Consider the following 24432-nt stretch of genomic DNA (forward strand, 5'->3'; position numbering starts at 1 on the left):
TATGGAATCGATGGGTTTAGGAGAGTAATACGGAATGCCGTGCTGGATCCCAACTGCCTCAGATCACTAGCAGTCGAGATGACTGGCATCTTATCCGCATGGCTGTAACGGGTCGTGCAGCCATGTCTCGATCCCTGAGTCAACATATGGGGACGTTCGCAAGACAACAACCACCTCCACGAAGAGTTCGACGACGTTTGCATCAGCATGGTCTATCAGCTCGGAGACCATGGCTGCGGTTACCCTTGATGGTGAGGATGATGATATTTGATTTTGTGGGGCGCTCAACTGCGCGGTTATCAGCGCCCATATAAATTCCCAACCTTTGCCCAGCCCAATCTCGCCACTTTCATGAATGATGATGAAATGATGAGGACACCACAAACAGCCAGTCATCTCGAGGCAGGTGGTTACCCTTGACAATAATGAATCTGGGTGCACGAACGGCAAAACGCCATTTTTTCGGATGAATCCAGGTTCTGTTTACAGCATCGTGATGGTGGCATCCGTGTTTGGCGACATCGCGGTGAACGCACATTCGAAGCGTGTATTGGTCATCGCCATACTGGCGTATCACCCGGCGTGATGGTATGGGGTGCCATTGGTTACACGTCTCGGTCACCCCTTGTTTGCATTGACGGCACTTTGAACAGTGGACGTTACATTTCAGATGTGTTACGACCCGTGGCTCTACCCTTCATTCGATCCCTGCGAAACCGTACATTTCAGTAGGATAATGCACGACCGCATTTTGCAGGTCCTGTACGGGCCTTTCTGGGTACAGAAAATATTCGACTGCTGCCCTGGCCAGCACATTCTCCACATCTGTCACCAATTGAAAATGTCTGGTCAATGGTGGCCGAGCAATTGGTATCGTGTTGAAGCTGCATGGGCAGCTGTACCTGTACGCGCCATCCAACCTCAGTTTGACCCAATGCCCAGACGTATCAAGGATCTATGCACCCAAATTGCGTGAAAATGTAATCACATGTCAGTTATAGTATAATATATTTGTCCAATTAATACTCGTTTATCATCTGCATTTCTTCTTGGTGTAGCAATTTTAGTGGCCAATAATGTATTTCAGGGTAAGGGTACTTTACAACTAGCTTTGTATTTTGAAATGATTTCGGGTGGTAGATGAGTAACGTACTGCTCATCAGTGTAAGGATTTGGTTGGAAATACAGAACATACTTCGTATCCCGCGATAACAGTTGAGAAACTTTTATTAATACAAGATCTTACGCTGGCGTCATCTAATCTTTCTGAACTTGTTGTAAAAGTATCATGTTGCATTACATGCAGTTAAAACACAAAGGCACTCCACACATATACATATCTTGATAAAAAGCACACATGTGATAACATCCTCGTACCATTCATGCATATCGTCGCTGGACGTGACTGTCCCAAGCTTGCCGCTCAGCACTACGCTACAGGCGGAGTGTTAACATGGAGGCTGCAGATCCGCTAACTTAGTCTACGCCATCTAGCGGCCAGGCAGCTAATTTTGTAGCTGATATGCCGGCTCTGTGATAACACTACGCCTGTAGCGTAGCGCCGTGCAGCAAGGTTGGGAACGTCATGTCCGACGGCGGTATGCGTGAAAACTACGAGAATGTCATCAGCTGCGTGGATGTTACTGTGTGTTTCTTATCAATATATGTGTATGTGTGGTATGCCATTTGTGCTTTGACTTCATGTGATATGGCCCTTTTACAACATATTTCATTAGAGCAGATGGTGGCAGCATAAAACTGTTGAAGCTGGTCAGCATAGAACAATAAAAGTTTCTATCATGTAATCTTAATTTTCAACTATACATGTCGTCCCACAGCACAACATGTATACTTTATGTAAGGGGATCGTTTCGCAGTAAGTGGAAAAAAGTAGGTCAATATCAGCAAAATAACTGACTCAATAAAAATGTTTAATAATTAACAGATTCGTACACACATATCATCGCCAGAATAAACAACTAATCGAAAGTATATTAAGTAAGTAATTGTAGGAACTCAATAATAAAATGTAGTAAAATACTTATTTTATAATCACATTCAGAAGGCACCCACTTCCCCTGCTGTGCCCGCTGTCTCGCTACCAGGCAACGGTCACGTTCCGTCCACTTCATATGGATTGGTAGCAATCGAGAGGTGAATTATACTCGTCCCTGCAACGAAGAATTGTCAAGAACTGCAATGAACTGCACTTACGAGTCTGGAATCATGTTTATGTCCTGTACTTCATATTCCGTCAAAATTTGTTTTCTTTTAAGTTCTTGATCACTGCTGCCTTTAAGAAAAAAGTTTTTAAAGCCTGCTAATCATCATCAGGTCCCAAAAAGTCGTGCGAGTATTGGTACTACTGTGACACCAGTAATAAAATGTAATCACATGTAATTGCAAAAAATGTTTCAAATGGCTCTGAGCACAATGGGACTTACCTGCTGTGGTCATAAGTCCCCTAGAACTTAGAACTACTTAAACCTAACCAACCTAAGGACATCACACACATCCATGCCCGAGGCAGGATTCGAACTGAGACCGCAGCGGTCACGCGGCTCCAGACTGTAGCGCTTAGAACCGCACGGCCACTCCGGCCGGCAGTGTAATTGCATCCACTGATAGAAAATCAAAAGTCATCATGGCAATTGTTCTCAAAACACGGCGGTGACTTTTACGGAACGATCGGGTCAGAATATTCGTATGTCGTCGACTGCTGTATTTCATGAAATACTTTTGTATGTTCAACAAAGGGAATATTTCTTTACTGGATTTCATATTCATGACTGACGTCTTTTACCGTTTGAAATGGTTATAAACGGTTTTCTGTGAGCGAATGAGACTAAGAAAGACCAAGAAATATTAATTTTATTATACTGTAGATCTCATCGTAAGCCCTCCGGAGAAAATATTTGTTACCCTCTTTAAAGAACACAATGGTGGGTGTTGAGCACTTCAGGCAAAGTATAGATGTTAGCAGGTGGTATTTTGGCCTAACTACTGACGTACTTCATGGCAGTGAATTGGTGTGTATTTCGCAGTCGGTTGTAAGGAGGCAGTGCATTAAGACCTGTCGACGTAGATACGTGACAGGTTGGTAGAAAGATGAAAACGTGTGCGTACATGACCTCGCAGTCGGTTGTAAGGAGGCAGTGCATTAAGACGTGTCGACGTAGATACGTGACAGAATGGTAGAAAGAAGAAAACGTGTACATACATGACCATCATACACCGTAAATAATGTTATTCTGTTTGCTGGTGTAAGGACGCGAAATGTCCACTGTCAGCAATGTAGCTCGGCATCGGAACAGCAGTCGTTAAATTACCCTAATCGACCATGGCTAGAGACACCTGTTACACCTTGTCAACAACAATCGATTTCAAACCCGATAAGAACTTCTGACGTTAGATAGTGCGTGTCCACTTCAGTCTGCGACTAACACTGCTAAGGGATCCGAACGTAATGGATCTTTGTACTCGGGTGCCTTCCAAAAGGCCACTGCTCACAGGAGCACATAATTCTGCACTGCTTAATTGTGTCAAACAACACAGGAGGTGGTGAATAACGGGGTGTAGGTGTGTAGCGTGATCCGACAAGTCAGCATTTGACGTCTTTTCAAATGATAAAAACCGCTGATAGCTCTGGCTGACCAATTAGATGCTTAAACCACAATTTTCTTAGATGTTTTCCGCTGCATGACTTGTCCCACTCGTTTACTTTACCATGAACATGAAGTAGGTCATTTAATTCAAGATTTTTGGTGATAAAATGTTGCCCTTTGCTCTAAATGTTCAATGATTATGCTGTGACACTTATCTTCCAACATGACAGCAGCCTGGCCGGCCTACGTTCCTGGTTTGACGAAAATTCACTGTCGATTTTATACTGGCCTGATACATCACCCAGTCTTAATCCCACAGAAATTGTCTACTTGGAAATAAACGTAGCAATCAGTATATCGGGAGTTCGGTAACTCTACGAAATTTAATCACGGAAGAGTGGCTTCAGCTGGATATGGCATATCTGATGAATCTTGTGCGTTGTCGCTCTCTTCCAGATTAGAAAACTTTCAAGGCTAGAGGTGATGTAACACGGTATTAGTTTGATATCTTGTGGGAGTGAAGATTTTTCTGTCTGGTTTGCTTATTAACTACATTGTCACAATTTTTCTAGACTTCATGTTGATGTGCGAGAGAGAAACCGATGCTAAGTACAAAGTTTATTTTCATGCTTCAGTTCGAAACGCTTCCCCTATCTTAGACCTGGATAGGATGTCGTCCGGTGATGGGTTGCCGAAGCAAGGTAGGCACCTCGCAACTAATCCACCGAGAACGGTAGTCGCTGCATGCTTCTCCGACGAATAAGAAACGCGGGCGTAGACGCTCCTCCCGATGCCTCGTTGCAGCACCGCAATCGATGGTCTAGTTTCGGCTGGGCGGGAGGACGCTAGGCACAGTTCGCAGTCACTAACCAAAACGAAAGATCGTCTTACATAGGCTGTGGTGTCACCGCCAGACACGACACTTGCTAGGTGGTAGCCTTTATATCGGCCGCGGTGCGTTAGTATACGTCGGACCCACGCGTCGCCACTATCAGTGATTGCAGACCGAGCGCCGCCACACGGCAGGTCTAGCCTAGAGAGACTCCCTAGCACTTGCCCCAGTTGTACAGCCGACTTTGCTAGCGATAGTTCACTGTCTACATACGCTCTCAATTGCAGAGACAACAGTTTAGCATAGCCTTCAGCTACGTCATTTGCTACGACCTAGCAAGGCGCCATATTCAGTTACTATAATTCTGAACAGATAATATTGTGAATCATGTATCGTCAAGAGCGACGTTCATCATTAATGGATTGAAGTTAAGTATCAAACTAATTACGTCCGCTTTCTGAATTCTAATTCCTTGTCATGTTCCAGACCTCACGTCAGTATAGTTCTTCCCTCTTCACGCCAGCCTGTTAAAACGCGTGCATTTCGGCCTCCTCTAGTAACACACTGTTGGCTCTTCCGCCAACACAACATAGGCCACCAGTCTATTAAATCTCTTAGGCAAAACTTGATATAAGGATTACGTTAGTTATATTTCAAGTGAAGAGTCTTGTAAATTTCTGTCTATCAGGTGATACTTCAAGGGTAGGTTTACTTTCTTTGGCCCAAGGAAAGCATGTTTTTTGAGAATTTTTTTCTCCCGATGTGTTATAGATATCAATGTCAAATATTGTCAAAATGTTTATTTATATTTCCTCTACAAACTGGAATTTTTTCGACCGGAAATGTCGACGAACAAAGGCGGAAGTGCCGTCGGAACGAAACAAAATTTCGATGTAGACCTCCACGCGCGGTATGTCACAGGTCAGCCGGCTCGTCTGAAATCAAAATTGAGTTGACGTTAGCGAAGTACATTTCTTTAAGAGTTGTACCTCGCTTAAGTCATTTGAACCATCGGTTACAAAATGGAACACCATTTGCAAAAAATACGGTGTTTTCAAAATGTTCAAATGTGTGTGAAATCTTACGGTACTTAACTGCTAAGGTCATCAGTCCCTAAGCTTACACACTACTTAACCTAAATTATCCTAAGGACAAACACACACACCCATGCCCGAGGGAGGACTCGAACATCCACCAGGACTAGCCGCACGGTCCATGACTGCAGCGCCCTAGCCCGCTAGACTAATCCCGCACGGCTAGGTTTTTTTTCATCGATTTTTTGAATTCGTCGTCCAAATAAAAATAGTTAATGGATCGGAATAAAAGTGGCACAACTCCTAGACAATCGTGCCAATCGTTTCAGTAGATTTGAAGTTACCATACCGCGTGATAAAAAAAAAAGGTCATTTCGAGAAAAACGCGCTTGAAGTTTTGACTACATGTAAATGCAATATTGTGCAACTTACGTTCAATCTCCTATTCCGGATCCACAAACTAGTCCTTCCTCTTCCTCATAAAGGGCGTTCTGCTCGATCTGGGCCATCCTGCGCTGCTCCAGAGCCGCTCGTACGGCCGGTGACGAGCGGTTTTCGGCTGCTTGAATCCGGTGGTCGTCCGAATGCTTGGCGAACTGCATCGAATAGAGTCCCAGGGTGACGTCCATCGTTGTCATGGTCTTCAGAATTGCTGAATACCCTTCTTTGAAGCTGTTCACTGCCAGGAAAGTCGCAATCGCACGAGAATGCAAATGCTTGGGGGCTAAATTCCAAACACACGCTTTCAAACTTTCATTTGAATTTTGTGTGTTTCCTCCTAAGCACCGGTACAATAACTCGTCCTCCGAAAGAAAAAAACTGGTGTGTGGAAATGACCGATTTCAGGCACGTGCATTTTTTTGTTCAACTGCGTATAACAAACATTTCCATGCCGTATTCGGAAGAAACACTTCTATGGATCCAAAAATGCAATTTATAAAATTATATCATTTTTTTGAACCAAAAGATAGTAAACTTCCCCTTAATATTCATACACAGTTGTAAATAGTCAGAACCTTCGCGTCAAAACGGGTTGTAAATCTTCATATCTATATTGTAATGAACGAGGATAATATTATAGTTCCACTCAATCTCCTCCCAAAACATACGAAAGAATTCAGTACTGTGCCGGTGATGTATTTTTGTCCGGCACAACATTGCATATTCATGAATGTCTACGAATCTGCGTTTGCCTTGAAATTTTCCCTAAGAAATTAAATGGTTCAAATGGCTCTGAGCACTATGGGACTTAACTTATAAGGTCATCAGTCCCCTAGAACTTAGAACTACTTAAACCTAACTAACCTAAGGACAGCACACACATCCATGCCCGAGGCAGGATTCGAACCTGTGACCGTAGCGGTCGCCCGGTTTCGGACTAAAGCGCCTAGAACCGCTCGGCCACTCCGGCCGGCCAAAAGAAATTAAATAAGACTCTTTGTAGCGCAGGCTGATTGAAAGGATAGTACTTCGGAGATAGCATAACTAATATCACAAGGAAGTGCGCTAATCTGAACTGATTCAGAATAATTTAGATGAGAATGCAGATACGTTTCTGCAACAGCATGTCTCGTAGTACCGCAATCACGAAGCCGTAAGTGTCGCGCTCTGGAAGTATTAGGGAAGATAATAGCTTAGTTACATGTCGTGGGACCTGAGTAGTATGCAATGTAAGTGGACAGTGCACGCTTTCATGAAGCAGCTTTGAGTATGAGCAAACTTAGGCGGGGAACATGGGGTAGGAATAATAGTTCAAATGGCTCTGAGCATTAACATCTGAGGTCATCAGTACCCCTAGACTTACAACTACTTAAACCTAACTAATCGAAGGACATCACACACATCCATGCCCGAGGCAGGATTCGAACCAGCGGCCGTAACAGCAAAAATGGTTCAAATGGCTCTGAGCACTATGGGACTCAACTGCTGAGGTCATTAGTCCCCTAGAACTTAGAACTAGTTAAACCTAACTAACCTAAGGACATCACAAACATCCATGCCCGAGGCAGGATTCGAACCTGCGACCGTAGCGGTCTTGCGGTTCCAGACTGCAGCGCCTTTAACCGCACGGCCACTTCGGCCGGCTCCGTAACAGCAACGCGGTTCTAGACCGACGCGCCTATAACCACTCGGCGACAGCGGCCGGCTGGCAGGAATCATAGAGAAGGGCAAATATGCAGAGTAATAACTATATGAATGTCAAACGTACTGTAAACGTTGCATAATCAGAGAGATACTACAGAATGAATTACTGTTCATGAGTGATTACTTTGTATCAGTTCCCACATTTGCAGAATACAAATTTTACATCGTCATACTAAAAGATTTTAAAAGCATATTATAAAATTGCGGATCGTGAGTTTACGAGTGAGAGAGATCTTGTATAAATTACTTGAATCCACGGATATTCGAATTAGAATCGGTTATTGATTACTAGGTGTCTTGGTGAAATCGAGTGATTACAGAGCCATAGAATTCCCCACAGTAATTCGAATGAAAATACAACTCGACAAATGAGCTCCAGTTTGCGTAGTTTCAAAGCGTATGTGTGTTCCAACAACAGAGATGAAACGCAAATGCACGACGCAAGCTCCAGTCTCAAACCTTTTGTAGTAGCAGGTTGAATGCGCCCACCGCAGTGACATCCGAAGCGGCAATTCAACGAACCACCAGAAACTGCAGTCACCGACATAGTGCGACTTTGATCTGAAACGATTCGGTCTAGCAAACGAATATCGGTGGCTCGCACCCTGGTAGATGCCATACGTCAAATCTCCACGTATGACTGAACAGTACCTAGCGATGGCTTGCAAATGTACACTCCGGTAGCAGATCAGCTGGCAGACGTAGTTCGCTAGCTTGCGAGAGTCGCTAAGGAAAAAATTACATGCGTGACACGCGAGTGCGCATGATATGAAACAGCGGTCGTGAAAAGAGGCCGTATTTCAAATTCAGCTTACGGACCGTGTTATTCTTTGCGGCGTGAAAGGAATCTGCGTTAGTAACGATATGAGCTCAGAAACAAAAACCTGCGAGTGCTACCCACTTATCACGACAACAAACAGCTTTGCACGTCATGCAACAATCCATTAATAGTTCACGTTCCATTGGACCGTCAGCATAGTATATGTCAGTATAAGACATAATGAAAATGAATACTCCAAAATTAGCTGCAATAACGTAATATAGTGTTAATATTTTACACGACATACCTGCCATTATCAAGTGACATCTAGCTGGAAGTGACGACCATACGGTATATACTGTTTTCGAAACGTAAAATATACATTTTTGTCAGATACTATGACAGTTGAAGTTTGATAGTTCTTTACTAGAATGCTATATGTACAGTATCATAGTAACGAACTGTAAAACTTCAACTGTCATAATATCTTAGAAAAACTTATATTTTACGTTTCGTAACCAAAAAGCAGTATTACACTCAACACAGAAACGACAGAAAAAATTTGCTATAGACGCCATAAGGACCTCATTTCCAACTAGACGTCACTTGATAATGGACAATAACTCGAAACAAGCTTGTCGTGTAAGATATTAAAGAAACACATTACTTTATTGTAGTTACTTTAGGAGCATTCATTTACATTCCACTAATAAATTACCCACTGTGTCCAGTGGAAGCACCTTCGCAGTGAAACAACATTGTAATGTATTCCTGATTACTTTGTTAAATAAGGGTGGTCTGTTATGGGAGAAGTTGTAGGAAGTAGGGTTCATATTCATAAAACCACATGGAATCTTATGGCAATGTCTCTCGTGACAAACAAAACCACAGAAAGCTACCTCGACACTGTGATTACGTAGGGCTTTTGTTTACATCGTCGGGAAGACTGAATTATGAAGAAATCAGAGTTCCTGATCTCCGCAATTCAAATAATCAAGAGAGATAATCCAATGAACGCCCCATCCAAGACGCGCAAACAACGTGATAAATGCGAGCTGTTCAGAGTACCGACTCTGAAGTATTAAACTAATACCTCATGCTACAGCGAAAAGGAACACGTACATCTTTAAACTGCACATTCAGTAGCGGTCGACACCCAGGAAGCGAATAATAAGAATGCCAATTTCTTTGTTCTTAGTACAAACTCTCTTTGGAGCGACGGCAGCAAGGTTGTAGCGAATGTGATGAATGTAGAAATGGCTGGAAGCATGAAAATAGAGGGAAACGCTGCAAAATTTTATCTGCCAAGGTGTAAAAATATTCTAACAATTTACCAAAAATTCAAATGTGTGTGAAATCTTATATTACTTAACTGCTAATGTCATCTGTCCCTAAGCTTACACACTACTTAACCTAAATTATCCTAAGGACAAACACACACACCGATGCCCGAGGGAGGACTCGAACCTCCACCGGGACCAGCCGCACAGTCCATGACAGCAGAGCCTTAGACCGCTCAGCTAATCCCACGTGGCTGAATTTACTAGTTTGGTACTGAGTTTGAATGGTCTACCACTACTGGAGAACGTAATACAGTGTGTAGAAGGGGAGGCAATACAGAGGATTGGCCGAGCAATGATGGGGTTAAAGTTCTAACGCTTCATGGGAACGAAAACATTGTTGTTGACATCCATGTTGAACAGATACTTGTCTCATCTGAAGTAGGCAATCGTGGGAAGAGGCAGTGCGAAAGAAATTATCTCCCGGAAATCGAAACTTCAGAACACACCGAATGGTCCACGGGAACCCCCACAGAATGCCACGAACTTGAGGAACGCCCTGTTCTGCAACACTTCAGAACAAACACACGATGTCTCGGAATCCGAAACTTCATGCGAAAATCCTTCAGATATCGCCCAACAGTCGCTACTGCTCACTTTCAATTAAGTTACAAACGTAGCTGAGCAGATACACAATTGTGAAGCTACCTGCACCATTCCTGTAACAAAAGAATAAAAATTAACTTGGTAGCGGAGTGATATGAGGAGTGTACCTACAGTGATGTGGGAAAAGTCATGGGATACCTTCTAATGTGGTGTCGGACCTCCTCCTGCAGGGCGTAGTGTAGCATCTCGAAGTGGCTTGTACTCAACAAGTCCTGCTGAAATATTGAGCCATGTTGTCTCTAAAGCCGTCCATAATTACAAAATATGTTGCAGGTGCAGGGTTTTGTGCACGAAATGAACTCTCGTTTACGTGGTGGTGGTGGTGGTGGTGGTCAGTGTTTAACTTCCCGTCGACAACGAGGTCATTAGAGACGGTCGTTTACGTCTGATAAATGTTCTAAGGGATTCATGTCAGGCGGTCAGGAAGGTCAAACATACCCTCACATTGTCCAGAATGTTCTTTAAAACAATCGCGAACAATTGTGGCCCGGTGGCATTAAGTCGCTGATTGAGAACAATTAGTCCATGAATGGCTTCAAATGGTTTCCAAGTAGCAGAAATTAACAATTTCCCGTCAATGATCGGATCAGTTGGGCCAGAGGACCCAGTCGAACGCATGTGAAAACAGTCCACATTACTATGGAGCTATCACCAGCTTGCTCCGTGTCTTGTTGACAGTTTGGGTCCATGGCTTCGTGTGGTCTTCCCCACGCTCTGAACCCACTATCAGCTCTTACAAACTGAAGTCGGGGCACATCTGACAAGCCACAGGTCTGGTCTAGGGTACAACCGTTATGGCCACAAGTTCAGGATTGGCAGGCGATATCGTGCTGTTAGCAAAGGCATTCGCGTCGATTGTCTGCCAGCATAGCTCATAAACGCCAAGTTTCATAACACTAACGAGATTGTGAAAAAAGTAGGGGTAAGCTATAGGGAGAGACGGGTCATATACAATATGTACAACAACCAAGAGGGAATAATAAGAGTGGACGATCAAGAACGAAGTGCTCGTATTAAGAAGGGTGTAAGACAAGGCTGTAGCCTTTCGCCCCAACTCTTCAATCTGTACATCGAGGAAGCAATGATGGAAATAAAAGAAAGGTTTAGGAGTGGAATTAAAATACAAGGTGAAAGGATATCAATGATACGATTCACTGATGACATTGCTACCCTGAGTGAAAGTGAAGAAGAATTAAATGATCTTCTGAACGGAATGAACAGTCTAATGAGTACACAGTATGGTTTGAGAGTAAATCGCAGAAAGACGAAGGTAATGAGAAGTAGTAGAAATGAGAACAGCGAGAAACTTAACATCAGGATTGATGGTCACGAAGTCAATGAAGTTAAGGAATTCTGCTACCTAGACAGTAAAATAACCAATGACGGACGGAGCAAGGACAACATCAAAAGCAGACTCGCTATGGCAAAAGAGGCATTTCTGGCCAAGAGAAGTCTACTAATATCAAATACCGGCCTTAATTTGAGGAAGAAATTTCTGAGGATGTACGTCTGGAGTACAGCATTGTATGGTAGCGAAACATGGACTGTAGGAAAACCGGAACATAAGAGAATCGAAGCATTTTAGATGTGGTGCTATAGACGAATGTTGAAAATTAGGTGGACTGATAAGGTAAGGAATGAGGAGGTTCTACGCAGAATCGGAGAGGAAAGGAATATGTGGAAAACACTGATAAGGAGAAGGGACAGGATGATAGGACATCTGCTAAGACATGAGGGAATGACTTCCATGATACTAGAGGGAGCTGTAGAGGGCAAAAACTGTAGAGGAAGACAGAGATTGGAATACGTCAAGCAAATAATTGAGGACGTAGGTTGCAAGTGCTACTCTGAGATGAAGAGGTTAGCACAGGAAAGGAATTCGTCGCGGGTCGCATAAAACCAGTCAGTAGTCTGATGACAAAAAAAAAACCACAACGGCCGGCACTGACATTGGTCGTGTAACCAATTTCTTCCTTTGCTTTTTCTAATATTTAGACATAGCCTTCAGTGTATTAGTCAGTCTGGTCACAAATAAATAGTGTTAACCAGACCCCTAAATTCCTTGAGTCTCCTGGTGCTAGTATTCTGTCGAGACCCAAAATCTGCATCTCTCGTAGGTGTCCTGTGACAGTTCAGATGGTTCAGATGGCTCTGAGCACTATGAGACTTAAATTCTGAGGTCATCAGTCCCCTTAATCTTAGAACTACTTAAACCTAACTATCCTAAGGACAGCACACACGTCCATGCCCGAGGCAGGATTCGAACCTGCGACCGTAGCGGTCACACGGTTCCAGACTGTAGCGCCTAGAACCGCACGGCCACCCCGGCCGGCCCCTGTGACAGTGTTTGGCGCTGATACATGTCATCAGCCTGCCTTCATTGGGAATTTACTTTTCTGCACTTGCTCCTCACCGCTCGGAAGTTGCAGACTTTAAACCGCTGCCTTCCATCTGTCTTGTGCCAGGACAGGACATCACCACCCTGTTTCAATAAATATCACCTAGCGAGATGCCGCAGTGGTTAGCGCTATAGACTCGCATCCTGCTGGACAAAGGTTCTAAATCGCATCTCACCATTTGAGGTTTGTTTTCCGTGATGTTCCAAAATCGCTCCAGGGAGTTTCCGGGGCGGTTTTCTTTGGAAGGATGCGGCAGACTTCCATCCCCATCTTTGAAGTATTCCGAACTTGTGCAGGTACCATGGAAAATAGTATCAAATGAAATTTGGTACAATTAAGTTTAATCATGATCGATGAAAACTACATAGAACCGGACTGATTGACACCACTCTTTGTACATGTTGTGATCCAGACGCGGTTCTAAGGGGGTAGGAGTAGTGGGTCGGGGCGGGAGAGACGGTGGGGCTCGTTTCTTCCGCATACAGTTCTAAAGGGATTAGAAGTGGTCATCTAATCAGCCACTGGATAATTTAGATAAGCAAAGCAGTATTTTTCTGAATACGTTCATCTTCAGCGTTGTTGAGTACACGATGAACGGGGCCATCTGTTCACTAACGCACGTAGGAGACACATCATTTAATTATATTCTGTAGATCAGAAAAATATTCCATGCTTTTGGCTGGAGGGGTGGGGTGTCGTAGTTTCGGCTGACCATCTAATAGTAAGTATTTGCAAAATCGTCAAAGTATTAAAATTATAAACTTAATGCTGCTTAGAATATGCCCTGAATCTGACACGCTTAAACGTGAAGTAGGAATGTAAATTGCTAAGCAGCAAATCGACTGCAGTTGTATGTTATAATCACCAGCAAAAGATCGGAATGTGCTCATAACGGGAGTGTAAACACGACTGAGATGTTGACTCTACAATTAGCAGCCTTCCAGTTTCAAATTTTCTATCTAAAGGAGGGAGTTTTTTAAAATATTGAATTGCGTGCCATTCACCAATGGAACGGCTGAAAGAACTGCAGAAAAATAACCGTAGTCAATGCGATTTTTCCGTGATTTCTCTCAAACGTACAAAACTGTTACGTAAGTGCTGTGTCCATCCACAAGATACGTGACACAGCATTTCACAGAGGGGGCAGTTCACGGCAAGCCTAGCCTCCATAGAGGCGGAACATTGTTATGGTGGGACTCCACAGTAGGTGCACACAATACGGACTTCCACTGTATGTCACATACGCAGTTCACAGCTTGACCTCCATCTGCCAAATGCGGATATAACCCTTTCGCTGCTACAGACGTGTTCTCTGCATTCTGTGTTAATGGCGGCTTTTGTTATGGCTATACTGTTCGTCAGATGTTGTGTCTGTGCCGACTGATGGCGTTCCAACCTATATGAAATATTTACCATCCGATTTTTGGGGTACTAGTAGGTAGAAAAAATTTGATTTTGTCACGTCTTGCAGTCTGATGTCTCCTCTCGATACAGAACTGAATTTCTTTTCGTTATCCATTACACTTACTGCGCTGCATCAAATTTAGTAAATTGAGTACATTTTGCGTGTGGTCGATTTTAGCTCATAAATTGCAGTAAATAAAATGTAAATAAGATATCGAAGTTTTATTCGAAATTGCGAGCAGAACGATATCACATTTGTTTCTCGAGTTACTGGGTTTTATATCCGATGGACGATCATGCGCCACGCAACCATTCACGCCCTTGTACATCGCATATCGCGTTGTCATAACAATCTTCTTATTCCGCAAACGATTGATGCTAATCGAAACGAGCGTTTTGGGGAAATAGTAACATGCAATGAGGCACATATGTTGTACGACAAGAAACTGTTTTACTCGCCGGGATATGTAAGTAACTCATTTACAACAGTGCGAGTTCTGTGGCCCAGGGCGCATGCACACTTCGAAAGCACTGTAGGGAAATCAATGCAGCGTGCGTATTCACGTCCACGCCATCTGTGGATCAGTGTAGCAGCTCGTCCACGCTAGACAGTGTACGACAGTGGCATCACGAGAAAGCCAAGGAGCCGCCACCACCAGCCTTAGGGGTCAAAAAATTCTGAAGATGGCTTCAGCATAAGCCGAAACCGGTGAATAATTAAATGTAAGGTGTCATGACCATCTGCTCACTACTGCTCTAGCTGTAAAGATATTACAAATACTTTCCACTAGTCAAAGACGAACAAAGTAACCACATAATCTAGTTTTTCCTTTTTCACTTCTTTACTGATGCATTCATATTGATACAGATAGGCCTATGCATTCCGTGCGTTACAATCTGCATGAAATTATTTTACGTTTATGTATGTCCCATTAGCAAAGAAAGTGCTGACTGCCGGCCCAAGTGTTTCTAACGAGATGATGACGCCACCAAATATCGCGCTATCGACGGTACTTTGCGCTGAAAGCAGTAAGAGACAAGTAAATCCCAGAATGCGACGGGTCCTCCACTCACTCTGTACGTGTGTGGGTGAGAGGGGGATACGCAGGCATCGTGTTCACATGGGAGCGGCAATCGTGTTCCTCAACAAGACGCATCGCCCGAGGAAACGAGACCCCACCCGGAAGCATACGGACCGTTCCCTGGCAGGACAGAAGCGTGCGCCGCGGCCGTATACGCGCCCCAGTGGTTCGGTTCAGGCTAGGCGTGTATTCGCGAAGCACCCCGCCGCGCAGGGAGGCGGGCCTATCAATTCCGCAGCGCTGGTGTGGCCCCGCCCACCGCCGAGCGCGAGACGTACGGTGCCGTAAACGTGTCCACGGCCGCCGGGAGGACGTAAGTGAGACTAACGCGCGCATAAAACAGCGCGCGCGCCCGCAAACCGCATCTTCCTGCGCACCGGGGCCCGAGCCCCGATTGCTGCGTCGGCCGTCTCGCCAATAGGAAACGAGCGAGGCTTATGCCGCTGCCTCCAGATAGTACCAGAAGGAAATGCTGTCCCCCGGAACTGAATAACTGTCAATTACTAAAGTACGTTGAGGTGAAAAAAATCATGGCGTACCAATATGCACGCATACATTCTATTTGGCAACCAATTTCAGCGTTTTACTTAGTCTGTACGCGGAAGGTAGTTGGAGTTAGACTCATGGGACACCGTATTTCGGAAATCTTTAGGGAATTCGATAGTCCTTGATCTACAGTGTCAAGAATGTGCCGAGAATACCAGATTTCAGGCACTACATCTCACCTCGGACAATGCAATGACCGTTTGCCTTCACTTAACTAGCCGAGAACAGCGGCGTTTTCGCACAGTTGTCAGTGCTAACAGAAAAGCAACACTGCGAGAAATACCGCAGAAAGCAATGTGGGAAGGCGCTTCAGTCTGGAACCACGCGACCGCTACGGTCGCAGGTTCGAATCCTGCCTCGGGCATGGACGTGTGTGCTGTCCTTAGGATAATTAGGTTTAAGTAGTTCTAAGATCTAGGGGACTGATGACCTCAGAATTTAAGTCCCATAGTGCTCAGAGCCATATGAACCATCTGAACTGTCACAGGACACCTACGAGAGATGCAGATTTTGGGTCTCGACAGAATACTTGCACCAGGAGACTCAAGGAATTTAGGGGTCTTGTTAACACTATTTATTTGTGACCAGACTGACTAATACACTGAAGGCTATGTCTAAATATTAGAAAAAGCAAAGGAAAAAATTGGTTACACGACCAATGTCAGTGCCGGCCGTTGTGGCCGAGCGGTTCTAGGCGCTTCAGTCTGGAACCACGCGACCGCTACGTTCGCAGGTTCGAATCCTGCCTCGGGCATGGACGTGTATGATGTCCTTGGGTTAGTTAAGTTTAAATAGGCATGGATGTGTATGATGGCCTTAAGTTGGTTAAATTTAAGTAGTTCCAAGTTCTAGAGGGCTGATGACCTCAGATGTAGCGTCCCAAAGTGCTCAGAGCCATTTTTTTTTAAAACAAAAGTCAGGGTCTGAAGCCACAGGCGCAGGTTCTAACTTACGTAGCGAACATTAGCAGCGCGTTAAATACAAACTTAAGAGCAGTACTCCGAGGGAGAAAAATAGACATGTCGGAGCTTACCGACGCTGTCCACGAGTGGCTCGGAGTTGGCGCCCCAGAAATGTGACTGAGAACCCTCTTCCGAATACAAAAACCTCGGGGTTTTAAATAAACGTGGCGGCGCACAGTTTCTTCCTTCCCATAGGTCGACCCACCAATCCACAGGCACTTAACGATCTCCGGCCAATCTGGTGAGTCGCTCTGCACCTCCAGGGCGCCTCTGGCCAACCACGTTTCGATTCTTCTCCTATTCCTACTCGGTATGTAGGGATGCTTCTCAATTACACATTAACAACTCCAAATTTGGTATCAACAGTGTTCAGCTGAAAGCTAAACGTCACTGCCACTCCTATTATGGCGAGCAACCACAGTGTTTTACTTCACTTGGCCCCACCCTCTGCCCTTCCGTGGGTGGAGACTATCTAATAGCACTCTAACCTGTGTAAACTCACTGAAGTTGCAGTTCTCAGGAGTAAGTATCGAGCTTACTGCCTCTGCTAACACGTGGATTTTCGTGCCCATCTTCTACTGTGGCGCCTTACGACAAAGTGTAGGCTGCGGATGGCATTACCTGTTAATTTCTCGAAATGAAACTTCTCCCATAGGACAGCTGCAAAGCTCGTCTGCAATATGCACAGCTCTAGTGTTACTGCTTCGGTAAATTAAACGCTGCAACATTTGCCTTTGCATTGTGACTCTGGTTCCGTACCTTGTATTGCCTTTGATGGCTCCAAATAGCTTTAAGCGCAACAATGTACAAGTCATTACGTCGTCTATATATGACAGTTAATCAGACCCGAATCGAACGCAAGTAATACTGACTACGATATTATTACACCGGGTCTTCTGTATCCGTTGTCGCAAACATGCGGTGACGCTACCGTAAATAAGCGCGGTGTGACTAAGAGAAATGCATCGCACTCTGAATGCCTTCAGGACAGTTGCGCATTCATTATCAAATGGGTAAGCGTGTGTTCATGAAATATCGCGATAAACATTTGCAATATTCCGACCGATCGCCATCACTCCATGCAGTAATTTTGTGGCCGACTAAAAGGTTACCTGAGGGAGGTGACTATGAGAAAAAGATTGAATAACAACCGAAAGATGAACGTTCTACGAATCGGGTAGTGGAATGTCAGAATCTTGAACGTGGTAGGGAAGCTAGAAAATCTGAAGAAGTGTAGATGTAGTAGGGGTCAGTGAGGTGAAATGGAAAGAAGACAATAATTTTGGGCAGGAGAGTACAGGGTAATATCAAGAGTAGTAGAAAGTCGTATAACGGGCGTAGGATTCGTTATGAATAGGAAAGTAGGGCAGGCAGTGTGTTACTGTGAACAGCTCAGTGAGAGGTGTGATCTTACCAGAATTGATAGCAAACCAACACCGACAATGATAGTTCAGGTATACATGCCGACGTCGCACGCTGAAAATGAAGAGAAGGTATATGAGGATATTGAAAGAGTAATAAAGTACGTAACGGGAGATGAAAATCTAATAGTTGTGGAGGACTGGAATGCAGTTGTAGGGGAAGGAGCAGAACGAAAATTCACCGGACAATATGGGCTTGGAACAAGGAATAAGAGAGTAAAAGGACTAGTTGAGTTCTGCAATAAATTTCAGCAAGTAATAGCGAATACGCTGTTCAAGAAACACAAGAAGAGGAGGTATACTTGGAAAACGCCGGCTGATACGGGAAGATTTCAGTTAGATTACATCATGGTCAGACAGATATTCCGAAATCAGATAGTGGATAGTAAGGAGTACCCAGGAGCAGGTACAGACTCAGATCACAATATAGTAATGATGAAGAGTAGAATGAAGTTTAAGAGAGTAATCAGGAAGAATCAATGTGGGATATGGAATACTAAGGAATGACGAGATACGCTTGACGTTCTCTAGAACTATAGATACAGCAATAAGGGAATGCTCAATAGAGAGTACAGTTGAAGAGGAAAGGACATCTCTGAAAAGGCCTATCACGGAAAGAAATACATAGGTACAACGGAGGTAACTGCAAAGAAACCATGGGTGACAGAAGAAATACTTCAGCTGATCGATGAAAGAAGGAAGTACAAAAGTGTCCAGGGAAATTCTGAAATATAGGAACACAAGTCGCTGAGGAATGTAAGTAGCAGGTGCAGGGATGCTGAGACAAAATGGCTTCATGAAAAATGGGAAGAAATCGAAAAAGAAATGATTGTCGGAAGGACTGCCTCACCATACAAAAAAATCAAAGCATCCTCCAGTGAAATTAAAAGCAAGGGTGGTTACATTAAGAGTACAATGGGAATTCCACTGTTAAATGCAGAGGAGAGAGCGGATAGATGGAAAGAGTACACTAAAGGCCTCTATGAGGGGAAGATTTGTCTGAAGTGATAGGAGAAGAAACAGGAGCCGATTTAGAAGAGTTAGGGGATACAGTATGGTATTGAAACATGTGCCCTCACAAAAAGAGAATCATCAAAGCTGCAAGCATCAGAGATGAAATTTCTTAGATCCACCATCCAGAAGACCAAGACGGACAAGTTAAGGAACGAGGAGGTCAGGAAAGAAGCCGGAGTAAAAACATGCCCATTAGATCGCACTGGCGCAGCTAGACTTCGATGGTACGGGCATGTGATGAGAATGGAGCCAAATATAACAGACAAAATAAATTTGGAAAGACAGCCGGATGGGAAAAGGCCTCAAGGAAGACCTCAAACCCGATGCATGGAATTGATTAAGGCCAGAAAATGGGCAGTGGATGATGTTCTCCATGAACAGGTGTATTTGGACAGGACCTAGGCGCTTCAGTGCTTAACCGCGCTGCTGCTACGGTCGCAGGTTCGAATCCTGCCTCGGGCATAGATGTGTGTGATGTCCTAAGGATAGTTAGGTTCAAGTATTTCTACGTCTAAGGCACTGATGGTCTCAGATGTTAAGTCCCATAGTGCTTAGAACCCTTGAATTTGAACAGGACGAAGTGGAAGAGGCTCATTACCAGTACTTGGGAAACTGGAACTGTTAAATTATGATGATGATGATGACGATGAGGGATCCAGTACTAGGCTCAGGGAGGACTTAAGATCGAATACCGCAAAAGCGATAGATAACGTGCAATCAGAATTTCTGAAATCATTGGGGAAAGTGACAACAAATCGATTATTTACGTTGGTGTGTAGAATGTATGAGTTTGGCTACACACCATCTGAGTTTCGGAAAAATATCATCCACACAATTCCGAAAACTGCAAGACCTGACAACTTAACAGTTCATGCATCCAGGTAGCTTACAAGAATAAGATACAGAAGAATGGGAAATAAAGTTGAGGATGTGTTAGATGACGATCAATTTGGGTTTAGGAAAGGTAAAGGCACCAGGAAGGCAACTGCGTTTGATAACAGAAGAAACGCTACAGGAAAGCCAAGTACGTTCATAGGATTTGTCGACCTAGAAAAACTGTTCGCCAATGCAAAAAGGTGCATGATGTTCCAAATTATGAGAAAAATAGGAGTAAGCTATAGTGAGAGACGGGTAATATACAATATTTGCATGAGCCAGCAGGGAATAATAAGAGTGGACGACCAAGAACGAAGTACTCTGTTAAAGAAGGGTGTAAAACATGGAGGTAGTCTTGCGCTCCTACTGTTCAATCTGTATATCGAAGGAGCAATGATGGAAATAAAAGAACGGTACAAGAGTGGGATTAAAATTCAAAGAGAAAGGTTATCAAAGATAAGATTCCCTGATGACATTTCTATCCTGAGCGAAGGTAGAGAGGAATTACATGATCTGCAGAATGAAATGAGCACTCTAATGAGTACAGAATATGGACTGATAGTAAACAGTAGAAAGACGAAAGTAATGAGAAGTATCAGAAATGTGAACAGCGAGAAATTTAATATTAGGACTGATGGTCACGAAATAGATGAAATTGAGGAATTCTACTACCTACGGAGCAAAATAACCAATGATGGACGGTGCAAGGAGGGCAATAGAACCGGACTACCACCGATAAAAAGGTCATTCCTGGCCAAGAGAAGTCTGTTAGTATCAAACATAGGCCTTAATTACAGGAAGAAATTTCTGAGAATGTACGTTTGGAACAGAGGACAGTATGGTAAGTGAATCATGGACTGTGGGAAACCGGAACATAAGAGAATCGAAGCATTTGAGATGTGGTGTTATAGAGGAATGTTGAAAATTAGATGGACTGATAAGGTAAAGAATGAGGAGGTTCTGCACAGGGTCGGAGAGGACAGAAAAATATGGAGGCACAGACAAGTGTAAGGGCCAGGACGATAGGGCATCTGTGTTAAAACATCAGGGTATGACTTCCATGGTACTAGAGGAAGCTGTAGAAGACAAAAACTATAAAGGAAGACAGAGGTTGGCGCGGGAGAGGAATTCGTGCTGGGCCGCATCAAACCCATCAGAAGACAGATGACAAAAAAAAAAAACAGTGTATGTGTGTGTGGGGGGGGGGGGGGGAGGGAGGGATAATAAGGATATGCCCCGTAGGCTCACGGTCAGAATGCAAGCACACTGCTGATAGGTTATCCCTCTATAACTGGATACTTAATAATGACCGGTCCCTAATTTTCTGACCAGCCAGACTATAGCAAGTATAATAATCTTTAAGTAAGGAGGCGGCTTACATTCTGAAACTGAAAAAATTTCTAAAACATGAAACCAGCGGACCCAGATCGCCCTACGAAAGAGTGAGATACTTTCCTTGGTGCGCTACTGAGTCATCGCGATCACTGGTTTATCTTTCCCTATAATGTTTCTCTTGTTTTTCTTCTATCTTCGTATTCCTCATTCTCATCATCATTATATCGCTGTAGGAAATTATTGCACCTTATTTTATGGTGGGATTGTGCATCTTAAACTGGATCGTGTTTACCTAGTTGGCTCGCCCGTCCATCGCTTCGAAATCCGCTGTGTCGTTTGACCCAGCTGTATCTTGGAAACGGTGAAGGGCAGAGGATCGTCTATCCGACGTTTTCCGTATGGGACGATTATTACAAGTTGATGCGTGTACCCAAACATCCTCTGTGAGCAGCAACCGAAGCGAATAAGTTCTGACCTCGTTAGCTGATTCACGGCCAGTAAAATGATGCAGGCAAGCAGGCTACAGCTATTGCTATTGTGCGCGCGCAATATTAGGGCGCCATCAGCGATGCGAGCAAGCCGACCGCCTACACGCTGTCCGAATTGAGTTATGCCGTAATGAAGCAGTAATGAGTGATAATGAAAGAGCGGGCCGCCCAGTGCGCTTCCTGTGTGAGTTAGCTTCGATTAACGCCGAATCTGCGCCGGCAGAGGTCACATCCCCCGCGGGCAATGAAGGTCGCTTGTGCTTAATTGTTAGTTACAACACACGGACGGTCCACGATGCCAAATGCTATAAATTGCACGCAAGTATTATTGCGCGCGACGCTGGCGCTGCGCGTTACTGATAATTACCGTGCGGCGAAGTGGGGCATCAGATTGAATTACTCGTCACAAAAGCGCCAGCCGCGCCTCACTAGCCGGCAAAACTTTAGCGAGATAACGCACACCCCAATAGGCCGTTTCGCGGTCCGCCGGCCACCGGTTATTTAAAATGACAGCGAAATCCGCGCGAGCGAACTCGATGTTTCCGCTCTCGGTTTGTCCCGTAATTTCTTGAAAGCAACAGCTAATATCAATTTTCATGAAGCGCAACCGAAGAGGATGACTTTTTTTTACCACATATAACAGAGCAGCATTGTTGAAACAGCCATACAGATTCTTTTTACTTTGTAGGCGGAGTTTGTTGCAGTGGTCAGGATTTAATATAATTCATTACAGAGGAAAAGGAATCGCTGATGTGGAATAACTTTGTGAGCGGTACATTAGCAATGATATGACTCGATGCTTTTCCGCAGTCAACATAATAACACAGATCTCTGTGTTTTCTATGCGTGCCACATTGCTCTGCAGTCGACTGCCTCACTGCACCTTAATGGATACTCGGCGCGACTTCCTCTTGATTTCAAAGAAATGCGCAGGACTCAGAGATAGTAAGTTCTATCCTACAAAGCGGGGTAAATGCGATACAGATCGTGGGAGGAAAGACAACACCCAAACTCCACACGGTACACACACCCATTTTATTTGCTCCAGGCGGAATTTTTCACATTTGAAAATGCACTGCTTCGTGGAATAATTTAGGTAGGGAAGCAAAACTTGAAACACATGCCTAAGATGACATTGGATTTTATGGATACCAGAAACGAATTCAAAAACCGGCTGACAGATGGCGACGGCATCAACACTTCAGTGATAACACACGAAAATCATGTATAAATAATATCATGTGGCGGTGCGAGGTTCGCCGTGTGTGTTACAGAATCGCATCATGCCTAGCCTGGCTGATAAACACTTGCAGGAAGGTAGGCTTTTAAGCAGGATAAGGCTCCACCCCATGTTGCTACACGTGTGAAACATCTCTTGGGCACGTCGCACGGGATTAGCTGAGCGGCCTAAGGCGCTGCAGTCATGGACTGTGCGCCTGGTCCCGGCGGAGGTTCGAGTCCTCCCTCGGGCATGGGTGTGTGTGTTTGTCCTTAGGATAATTTAGGTTAAGTAGTGTGTAAGCTTAGGGACTGATGACCTTAGCAGTTAAGTCCCATTTGATTTCCAACACATTTAAACTTGGGCAGGTCGTTTGGCGGGGATCGCGTGCTGAGCCGCCACTTCTATGTTTGGCCTCCCGGTCCCCAAGACCATGTGATTATTGATTGTGGGTTTACCAGAAGTCACAAGCGTGTCGCGATCCTCCGACCTAATTATCCGAAATGTTGAGCACTTGTTGTAAAGGACATCGCCTTTGCTAAACATCAGTTATTTTGCTAATTATTGTATTTGTATCATGTGAAGCGCCATCTGTTGGTCATTTCGAGCACTTTGTTTTTGTTTCAATAAAACCCCATGGGATTTGAAGCATGTGTGTCTGTTTTTACCTCGCTACCTCATTTATCTCTGAAGTATTAAATTTTGAAATGTGAACGAGCTTTTGGGTCGCCCTGTAAGTTATAGCTAGAAATATTATTACATAGTCTCAAAAAAATGTGAAGCACATAAAAAAACATTGCCGGATGCCAATGTAACTTCGTACTCGTACACCTTCGACAGGTATGTAATGATTCTAGTTGCGACTCTCTTTGACAGGTAGAACGATTGTTATTACTGCATTAGTGTTGATCGTGTTTAGAGGTATGAACAACTTCAAATGTTGAGCCATCACTGTGAAGGAGCGGAGATGCCGAGCACTCGTGTGAGGCTCCGTTGTCACTATCTGAGAGGATGTGAAATGGGCCTCACTTTGGGTCTCCACTTGGCCATATTCTGAAGTCTGGGGCAGTCGGATGTGACAGTGGTCCGGCGAGTGACTGCATGGGAACCTGAAGGCAAGCATACTAGTCAATAAGTTTCCGAACGACTACTTCTGACTACCGCAAAGGAGGGGATGATCAGCGTATTGTGTACCGTAAGCCTTTCGCATCTGCGCCTGCCATCCGAGAACAGGTAGTGGATTAACTGAAATACATTGTATCATCTCGCACCATTGGTGGGAGACAATCAGCAGCCGATCCTTTACCGTCGCATACATTGATTGCCTTCAACACCACAACGCAAACAGCTGCATTTGGAATGGT

The sequence above is a fragment of the Schistocerca americana genome, chromosome 7 (genome assembly GCF_021461395.2).
Source record: "Schistocerca americana isolate TAMUIC-IGC-003095 chromosome 7, iqSchAmer2.1, whole genome shotgun sequence".
Classification (NCBI taxonomy): Eukaryota; Metazoa; Arthropoda; class Insecta; order Orthoptera; family Acrididae; genus Schistocerca; species Schistocerca americana.